The following is a 10,896-nucleotide window of genomic DNA, read 5'->3' on the forward strand; positions in this document are numbered from 1 at the left end:
GTCTCGAGTATCAGTAGTAGCCACGAGTGAGATTAGCTGTGGAACGGCTCCCAGCTATTCTCAGCCCTTACACACCGAAGCGTTAACTCTGTTCGGGGTGGAGATAGCTATGTGGCACGACCAGACATGCGTGTCCCCTGTTGTATTACGATGTCTTAAAGGGAAACCTTTGAGATACTCGCTCCAGAAGTTAGAATTCTGTGATAACCTGTGGTTAAATTCTCTGGGAATATCTTAGTAGTCTTATACCCAAGGAAGCTACCAAACAGGAACCTTCCATCAGGACGCCATGGCTTGAGCCCAAAAACAGTATACAGTGGAACCTCTACACACGAACGTATCTACATCTGAAGTAAAATTCGAACAAATTTTTGACTCTACATCCGAATTTTATTTCGACACACGAAGTAAGCAATTTTCGTCGTATCGGTTGTATGGATGTATCCGAATTTTACTACATGCGAAGTACAATTCGAACACGTTCCTACTCTACACCCGAATGTTTTTTTCGACACCCGAAGTAAACAATACTCGTACGTTTAGTCGGTGCTCATAGCGCCTGAAGTGTTTTTTATTTCCGCCGATAGAAGGCAGCACTTCGACCTCGGAGGGACCCTCAATTAGCGCGGCTTAGGTCAGTCCTCTGTGCTCGTCGGCTTCTTGCGGTTGTGCTCTGTGCGTTCTGCTATTAACTCTGTTTTAATCGTGATTTTTTTGTGCATCCTTTAACGGTAATTTACGTAAAGTATGGGTCCTAAAAGGCTTAGTTTTGCCAGTGGTAGTGGTAGTGGTGAGAAAAGGAAGAAGGAAATGCTTTCTTTAAACGTTAAGCAGGAAATTATTGAAAAACATGAGCGTGGCGTCCGCGTGAGTGAACTTGCTAAACAGTATGGCCGTAATATGTTGACGATCTCGACAATCCTTAAACGGAAGGAAGCTATTAAAGCAGTGAAACCTTCTAAGGGGATCACCATAATTTCAAAACGCCGTAGCCCTATCATAGAAGAGATGGAACGACTTCTGCTAGTGTGGATCAAGGACAGAGAGATTGTTGGCGACACCATCACCGAGACCGTCATCCGCGAGAAGGCGCACGCCATCTTTACGGACTTGAAGGAGGAGAGCTCTGGTGGTGATGCTGGGGAAAGTTCAACCAAGCCTTCCTCAGATGATTTCAAGGCATCTCGTGGCTGGTTCGAGAAATTTAAGAAACAGTCCGGGATTCATTCAGTTGTTCGCCACGGAGAGGCTGCTAGTGCGGACACAAAGGCTGCAGCTGACTTTGTCAAGAACTTCGAAAAGATCGTGCAGGAAGCAGGCTACGTAGAGCAGCAAGTGTTTAATTGTGATGAAACCGGGCTGTTTTGGAAGAAGATGCCGAGTCGAACCTACATCACCGCCGAAGAGAAGAAATTGCCTGGGCATAAGCCAATGAAGGATCGGTTGACTCTTGCCCTATGTGCCAACACTAGCGGGGACTTTAAAGTCAAGCCCTTACTGGTTTACCATTCAGAGAACTCTAGGGCCTTTAAGGCACACAATGTCGATAAGGATCAGCTTCATGTTTTCTGGCGATCCAACTTGAAGGCTTGGGTCACTAGGCCGTTCTTTGTGCAATGGGTTAACCAAGTTTTTGGCCCTTCTGAGAAGAAGTATCTTCATGAACAGAAATTGCCTTTAAAGTGCCTGCTATGCCTTGACAATGCACCCGCTCACCGCCCCGGACTTGAAGATGATATCTTCGATGAATTTAAGTTCATAAAGGTGCTGTATCTTCCACCGAATACCACCTCTATCCTCCAGCCCATGCCCATGGACCAGCAAGTCATCTCTAATTTTAAGAAGCTGTACACCAAGCCCTTATTTAAGCAGTGCTTTAATGTCACGCAAAGCACCAACTTAACTTTGCGTGAATTTTGGAGGAGCCACTTCAACATCGTGCACTGCTTGAAGATCATAGATCAGGCTTGGGTGGGATTAACTCGACGGACCCTCAATTCTACCTGGAAGAAGCTGTGGCCTGATGCAGTTTCTTCCCGAGATTTCGAAGGTTTTGACCCCGAACCTGATCCCGTGGTGGGTGCAGCGGAAGTCGTAGAGGAAATCGTCTCCTTTGGCAAGTCCATGGGTCTGGAGGTCAACGCAGATGACGTTATGGAACTTGTCGCCGTACATCACGACGAACTTACCACGGATGAGCTCAAGGAACTCCATGATATGTCTGAGCACATGAGTGATGACGAGGAAGGGAGCGAGGAGGTAGAACATGTGTTAGGTTCAGCGCATATAAAAGAGGTGTTAGGAAAATATAAAGACGTGGTCAATTTCATCGACAAATACTGTACCATCCAAAGAAATTGCAGGTTTGTCGTGTAGTTTCGCAGTTCGATGATGTTTGCCTAACTCACTTTCGAAACATTCTGAAAAGCCATACCAAGCAATTATCTATCGATAATTTCTTTAAAAAAAACTGCGAAGCGAACTCGTGATGAAGAGGATGTAAGTGATTCGAAGAAAACGGCAAAGAGTGAAGTGGAAGCAAGTGAAACAAAGAAAACGGAAAAGAGTGAAGCGAAAGAAATTCCGTTAATTTTAAGTGTAGAGTGAAAGTGATTAAAATTACGTAATCATCAAAAAGAAAAAAAGAAAATGTAAAAAAAAATATAAAATATAAAAACTAAAAAAAATAAGCAAAGTTATGTTAAAGTTCACTTAGTGGAAGTTAGAATAAGTTACGGTAGTGTACGTTTATCATAGTTAACCTCTCTACCTCCTCGCCGCCCGTCCGTCTCCTCTCTGCGTAGCAAGACTAACAACACCTGCGCTGGAGTTTCTAAGGTAAAGTGACGCTAAAAACCCGTTTCTTATTCATCATTTTTTGCTAATTCTTATTTACATGTCTATTATCTAATTTAGTGTACATTATTCTCATGGGAAAATTATGTGTAGTAGTTTATTAAGAAGTTATCATAGGTTTTTGGGCTCAACCACGGATTAATCCTATTTCAATGTATTCTTATGGTAAAATTTGTTTCTACATCCGAACATTTTCTACATCCGAAGTTGGTTCTGGAACGGATTAAATTCGTATGTAGAGGTACCACTGTATTACAGTGGAAAAACATGTTTTTAATTGTTCTAATTCACATTCTACGCTCATAAAATAACAAATACCTATGAACTGGTTATGATCCTCATTACAATGTAACATTATTATGGAGTTCTTACCTACGAGACAGACGTTAGAGGCTAACGGCGGTGTAAAGGTAGTAGGTTGGCCAGGGCACCAGCCACCCGTTGAGATACTACCGCTAGAGAGTTATGGGGTCTTTTGACTGGCCAGACAGTACTACATTGGATCCTCCTCTCTGGTTACGGTTCATTTTCCCTTTGCCTACATACACACTGAATAGTCTGGCATATTCTTTACATATTCTCCTCTATCCTCATACACCTGACAACACAGATTACCAAACAATTCTTCATCACCCAAGGGGTTACTGCACTGTAATTGTTCAGTGCCACTTTCCTCTTGGTAAGGGTAGAAGAGACTCTTTAGCTATGGTAAGCAGCTCTTCTAGGAGAAGGACACTCCAAAATCAAACCACTGTTCTCTAGTCTTGGGTAGTGCCATAGCCTCTGTACCATGGCCTTTCACTGTCTTGGGTTAGAGTTCTCTTGCTTGAGGGTACACTCGAGCACACTCTCCTATCTTATATCTCTTCCTCTTGTTTTGTTAAAGTTTTTATAGTTTATATAGGAGATATTTATTGTTGTTACTCTTCTTAGAATATTTTATTTTCCTTTTTTCCTTTCCGCACTGAGCTATTTTCCCTGTTGGAGCCCCTGGGCTTATAGCATACTGCTTTTCCAACTAGGGTTGTAGCTTAGTAAGTAATAATAATAATAATAATAATAAGCGGAGGAGGAGGAGGGAGAGAGGACGGGGAGGAGAGAGACTTGACGGCAACACGTTCGGTACGCAACACTTTTGTAACACTACGTAACATAACTTACACTTTAAATTTAACTTAAATGAAATTAGCAACTTTAAATTTAACTGAAATGAAATTAGCTTACTGTACACACACTTAAAAATAAAATGTTAATCTTACGTTACACTAAACTTAATTCTAATTTTTTTTTATTTTCATTTTTTTACTTTTCTTCTTCTGGATTGGCTCTTTTTGCCTCGCTTTCACCTTATATTTTTGCCAGCTTTTTTAAAAGGAACCTATCTAGGGATGTTTGCTTTTGTCTCCCCTTCAAAATGTTGTGAAAATGACGCACGTAAGTGTCGCCACTGAAGGCTAACGAACGACCACACGCCAACTTGTCTGAGTGCCTCTTTTCCATAAAATTAGAAAACTCCTGCCACTTCACTAACATGTCATTGATTTCCGTCGTAGAAAGGCAGCCCTCATCTTCTACCTCCTTATCGCTACCGAGCTCGTGCAACACCTCCGAATGCTCCTCGACAAGGTCTTTCACATCTTCCTCATCTACCTCCAGCCCCATGGACTTTCCAATATGCACAATTTCATCAGCCACAATAGGTTCAAGGTCATCAGGGTCTGTCTTATCAAACCCTTCAAAGTCTCTCTCAGAGATGGAAGCTAGCCACAATTTCTTCCATGCTGAATTAAGAGCTCTTCTTGTGACACAATGCCATGCATCGTCAATAATTTTTAAGCAATGGACGATATTGAAATGTTCCTTCCAAAATTCACGAAGGGTGAGATTGGTGTTGTCTTTGATATCGAAGCATTTCTTGAACAAATGCTTCTTGTACAGTTTTTTAAAGCTGGAAATTACTTGTTGGTCCATGTGCTGGAGGAGTGGCGTGGTGTTGGGCGGAAGATAAAGGACCTTGATGAACCTGTACTCATCAAGAATGTCCTCTTTGAGACCAGGAGGGTGACCAGGAGCATTGTCGAGGTCCAGGAGTCATTTCATGGCAGGTTTTTCTCGGTCAAATACTTTTTGACTGCCGGACCAAAGCACAGATTAACCCATTCTGTGAGGAAATGCCGTGTAACCCAAGCCTTAGCATTAGCGCGCCACATCACTTGCAGTTTTTCTTTCAAGATCTTTTGGCTCTTGAAAGCACATGGGTTTTCCAAGTGGTGCACCAGCAGTGGCTTAACCTTACAGTCATTGCTGGCATTGGCACACAAAGCTAGAGTTAACCAGTCCTTCATGGGTTTATGGCCCGGTAGTCTCTTCTCCTCTGCCGTGATGAATGTCCTCCTGGGTATCTTCTTCCAGAAAAGGCCAGTTTCATCACAGTTGAAGACTTCTTGGGGGATGTAGGTATGTTGGGTGATAACCAAGGCAAAGGTTGTGACGAAGTACGCCACGGCTTTTGCGTCGGAATTTGCTGCTTCCCCATGCCTCACAACCGAGTGTATCCCAGTCCGTTTTTTAAAGTTATCTAACCAGCCACAACTGGCTTTGAAGGCTTCCGCTGGCATCGAAGTCTCCCCTCTCTTGGCTGCTTGCTTCCCTTTCAAGTCATCGTAGACTTTGCTTGCCTTTTCACATATGATGGTCTCGGTCACGCTATCTCCCGCCGACTGTTTCTCCTTTATCCATATTAAAGGAAGCCTCTCCATCTCATCATGGATATCACTGAGCAGCTTGGAAAGGATGGTTACTCCTTTGGAAGGCTTGGTGCTCTTTATAGCATCCTTCTGCTTGAGGATGGTGCATATTGTTGATGTACTCCTCTCATATTGGCGAGCCAGCTCAGTCACTCTTATAACACTCTCATGTTTTTCGATTATTTCATGCGTTATCTCCGTTGTCATCATACGCTTTTTCTTTTCACTACCCTTGTTTGCACTCGCTTGCTTTGGACAAATTGCTTATTCACTGAATTCTGTACTGATTATAGCAAAAAGCATGTAACAAAACCAAACACTACGGCCAATGCTCGGAGATAAACTTTACGTGACGGAGATCAGACGGGAAAGACCGAGCGATGCTGCCCTAGCAAGAAGACTATCGCACACTTGGCCACCTGGCGGCTGCATAGGGAATTGCCTCGTATATCAAATTTTTCTCGTATCTCAGGACAAAAATTTGTTCGAAATGTTCCTCGTATCTCAAATTTCTTGTATGTTGGGACATTCGTACCTCAAGGTATTACTGTATGTCCAAGATTAGAGAAGTTTTTCATTCTTATCAGTAAATCCCAGATCAAATTTTCTTCCTTATTAAGAAATTAGACTGGCACTTTACAATTTTATATCTCCTCTATGCACAGTTTTTAACAGCTTCCACTTTCCCTCTAAGACTTTTAATTCTCTCAAGTTTCCCCATAGAACCAATGACTTATAACCTTATCAGTTATAGTCCTTTTTCATCCATGAGCACAGGCTATCATATCCATTTCAATTCACCCTATTGTATACATTGATAAAGCAATCAACATAAGAACCTATTATTACAATGACTTAAGAGAATATATTCACTAACTTATTTTCAACTGGGTGTACAAAAATCTTTAATTTAAAAAGTCAGCATGAAATAATGTTTCAATGCACAAGTAGAGATAACTCCCTTCGACATGCTTTTAAAAACAAAGTTTAATGTTCAGAGTCTAGATAATTACAACACCCCTAAGCAATCATTTCACCAAATACGATCTGGAAACTCACCAAATATGATCTGGAAAAATCGCACGCAACCACAAGTGAGTATGATCACAGCTCTGGTTTTCCCATGGTCGCAGGCAAAATCCCTGCTACCAAGCTTTGTTTTTTTTTTTTTTTTAATTTAATAAACCGAGCTATGATCTATTTTTCAGCGTCATTTCTCAACCGTGCAACCACATTAGACCAAGGTGTAACCTCCCTTGGTCAACCATCGACTGTTTGCGCCCTGTGGGGACTAAACCCCATTTTAACTTACCTACCCCTTATTGCATTGGAATTGTTCCTAACCCATACTAACAATGTACATATGTATAGTTTAACTTCTTGTTAACATTGGAATTTTTCTTATTCCTTATCTAATAATAAAACTGATAAATTTTACAAATATCATAATTCACCTTTTATTACACAATATTAATTAGGAACCTCGCGTATATCTGGATGGTAAACTACTCCTGACACCAATGTAATCTTACTAGGGATACAATGATAGTTAACTTGAGGAGAGAAATAACTTTTACGTTCAGTTATAAGTTCGTGTATGTATAATCAGATAGATGAAGCAATAAAATGCCACCGGCAAGCAAGCTCTTCCAAGTAACAGCAATAGTATATGTACTGCCGAAACCATACATTAACCAATAACTAATAGGCAATCGATAACTGGCAAAAGGAAAGGGTGCTAGGAATGTATGGTGATCCTAACTAGCGAGAAAAACGTGCTACTGTTCAAAAGAAATCGACACTCCCTACGTCAGGTTAGGCGGGTGGAACAGCTTTTGCTGGTGGGTGTAGGCTACATCTAAAATTAATTTCCCCAAATGTATGACAACAGCAACTATACAATATATTAATAAGTCTAACATAGCTAACAAGTTATTAAAATTCGCAATTGTACATGGTCTAGTTGCATGCCCTAAAGTTCTTCATTAAATTAGTTATTTGAAAAGAAAAAAAAAAAAGTCAATACTCATGGTTAGGTTAGGTCAACTTTGCAGAGAATCTGATTTTTATAGATATTCATAGACCTCATTAAGTTGTCCACTAAACTACAGTAATTTTAACGTTAAAATAGGAAAAATTATGACACAAGGAGAATCAGGAAATAGGCTACAGGACGGGGAAATCAAAATTTAAGTTTTAATTTTCTATATACTGTAGTTCTTTACTCAACTGGGCTACCCATAATGGCTTTTCCTATCCTCTGAATATGTAATTTGACAGTTAAGTAATTGATGAAGTTACCACAATGAATTTACATTTTGGTTATAATATAATATACACTTCTGGATTAAAAATGGCATGTCAGAGAGAGGAAACAAATACAAAGCATAAATCAAAAGGCACGTGACTTCACTATCACTGAATTCACATAACGACTTACCATGAGAGAGAGAGAGAGAGAGAGAGAGAGAGAGAGAGAGAGAGAGAGAGCTCTAAATTTGTATACATTACATAATCTCAAATGAACACATCAGAGAGAGAGAGAGAGAGAGAGAGACCTCCACATATGTATACATTCCAATAATCTCAAAGGAACACATCTAGAGAGAGAGAGAGAGAGAGAGAGAGAGAGAGAGAGAGAGAGAGAGAGAGAGAGAGAGAGAGAGAGAGAGAATCCACCACATCTGTATACATTCCATAATCTCACAGGAACATATCCATGATCCAGAGAGAGAGAGAGAGAGAGAGAGAGAGAGAGAGAGAGAGAGAGAGAGAGAGAGAGAGAGAGAGAGAGAGATCCCATCACTACACTATTATATTTACAAACTGTTGCTAGCTTTCAGTGTGTGCTCCCGAAGATAACAAAGCCAGAACAGCAATGGACTTAAGATGATAAAATACGTTAAAATAAAACACAAATTTGTTGAAATAATTCGAAATTTTAATCCTAAACGAAAATAATTACGTATGCTAAATTGCAATCATGAAAAAAATAAAGTTCTTCTAGACTGAAATTTTGTGAAGTTGAATTGCACAAAACATTCTATTAGTCCTTCGAATAATTACATTATACTTGAAATGCAATGAAATACGAATTCCAGTCATGCAGTTCATCCACTAAGTTCAATTTAATAACAGTACCCTTTTTACATATTAAATATCAGCCAGCATACAAAATTAATGTCACTTAGCCCAGCCTACCCCATATGACGTCACAAGTACGCATTTTTATTTGGTAATTAGAATGTATTAATCTGATGGGGTATCCAAGAAAAACATCTTATAAGGAAACTAGTCAATATAATTTGAAAGAAATATAACTCAAATTACATTAAAAGCAAACAATTTTCAGCTCCATTATTCCTTCGAATAATTTACATTATTCTTGAAATGTAACAAAATACGAATTACAGTCACATAATGTAGTTCCTTCGTTATATAAGCTCGATGAAATGACAGTATTTATTTGAATGTCGTATATTATCTGCGTGTTACTCAATACCTCACTCAAAACAGAAAACAGAATTAATCAGTCATTTGGACACGCTTTAAAATTCATCCTACAACTTATGACGTCACAAGGCCGTGATTTGGTGATTTGGCAATCGGAATATATGTATTTTGAAAAAAAAAATATTACTCTAATTAACTTAGAAACAAATAATCTTCAGCTACGTCCTCAGTAATTCGAGGATTCCAATTAAATTTGATCGAAATTCGGGTATATTTTTCAAGCATAAACGCAGAAGTGTGTGGAAGTTCATCATGGCGGTACATTCCTGTCCTCTGATTGGCTAAAACTTCCCCACCTGTGATTGGTTGTTGCCTGTGTTTACTATAGCTTCACAGACATACGAACACACACATTTAACATCGTAACCAAAAGAGTCAATTATTCCATTCGAATTATTTACAGTATGCTTGAAATGTAACAAAATATGGATTAAAGCTATATACTGTAACCCCTTAACTATGTAAGCTTGATAAAACCGTACTGTAGCACTTAATTAATTGAATATCGAATAATATACCTCAATACCTCACCCAAACCAGCAAACATAAATCCGTCATTTAGACACGCTTTAAAATTCACCCTACAATATATGACGTCACAATGACGTATTTTCTTAATAAAACTATTCATTTAATGATTAAAATGTATCCCTCTGATAAAATATAATGAAAAATCTTATAATGGATTCTCTATATATTTTGAAGAACATATATATCTCTTATTCCCTTGAAAACAATTAATCTTAAGATTTCGTCCCCCTGTAGCTAGAGCGTCTGAAGATGATGTTATGCAAATTTGGGCAAGTTTCTTGAACAGCAACTCATAAGTTTCGGGAACTCTCTCGTGATGGGATATTCCAGCCTTCTGATTGGCTGTATCTTCTTAGCTGTGATTGGCTGTTGCCTTTGTATACAAATTCTTATACACATTTAACATCGTAGCCAAAACTTGGTTAATTACTCCTTCAAAAATTATGTATTTATTTAGCTCATGCATTTGAACAAGGCTAATTTTTTATTTTAATAATATATTGATAATATTTTAAGTCTTTTCTATTTAAAACTATAATTTTTAGATATTATTTTATCTAAAATAAGTATAGATATTTTATTTCTACACAGTTGAATTCATTCATAGAATACGAAGGTTGTATGACGTCATAAGCAACCACAAATCACAGCAGAGGATGGATCAGCCAATGAAACACCAGACATTTCCCGCTAAGGAAACGCATAAGGGTGAGAGGGACAGAGGGTTCCTCTGAGTTATGGACTGCTGTTGGCGAACGAGTTAAATTCACTCGGAGATATTTTGCTCCAACGCTCGCTCCAGTTGAGTTTTTTTTTTATCATCATATTTATTTTCTATTCTATCCACACAACAATGATAATGATATTAAAGATCCATTTTATTACTAAATGATTGTTTTGAATTTGTTTCCATAAAATAAGCAGGTAGGCCTAGTCGTCATTTATCAGAAATGTAGGTATTTTTTTTAACCCTACCCTCTATGACGATATATATCCTGATAAACATGATTAATCAATCACTTTTTTCAATTACATTATACTTTAAAGGTAACAAATTGCAAATTTGATTTACGTAGTTACTTCACTCGATATGATAATAATAGCGCGTTCAAACCAGCAAACAGAAGCAAAGACAAGCTGCAAAATTCCTCCTACTTTTATGACGTTACAAAGACATTATCTGAATAACAATAATTATTTAATCGCAATCTATCCCTCTAATAACGTTGATACATTTTATTTTATAAGG

General features: G+C 38.7%; 1 long non-coding RNA gene across 1 annotated transcript in view; it reads right to left on the bottom strand.

The window, feature by feature from the left end:
* LOC137616659 (uncharacterized) overlaps nucleotides 1–8,502 on the bottom strand; it is a 115,641-nt gene extending 107,139 nt beyond the window's left edge. Inside the window, exon 1 of the long non-coding RNA XR_011039465.1 lies at nucleotides 8,427–8,502. This is a non-coding gene — a long non-coding RNA (uncharacterized lncRNA). The remainder of the gene's footprint in view (nucleotides 1–8,426) is intronic.
* Nucleotides 8,503–10,896: the final 2,394 nt, after the last annotated feature.

This window comes from Palaemon carinicauda, chromosome 22, assembly GCF_036898095.1.
Source record: "Palaemon carinicauda isolate YSFRI2023 chromosome 22, ASM3689809v2, whole genome shotgun sequence".
NCBI lineage: Eukaryota > Metazoa > Arthropoda > Malacostraca > Decapoda > Palaemonidae > Palaemon > Palaemon carinicauda.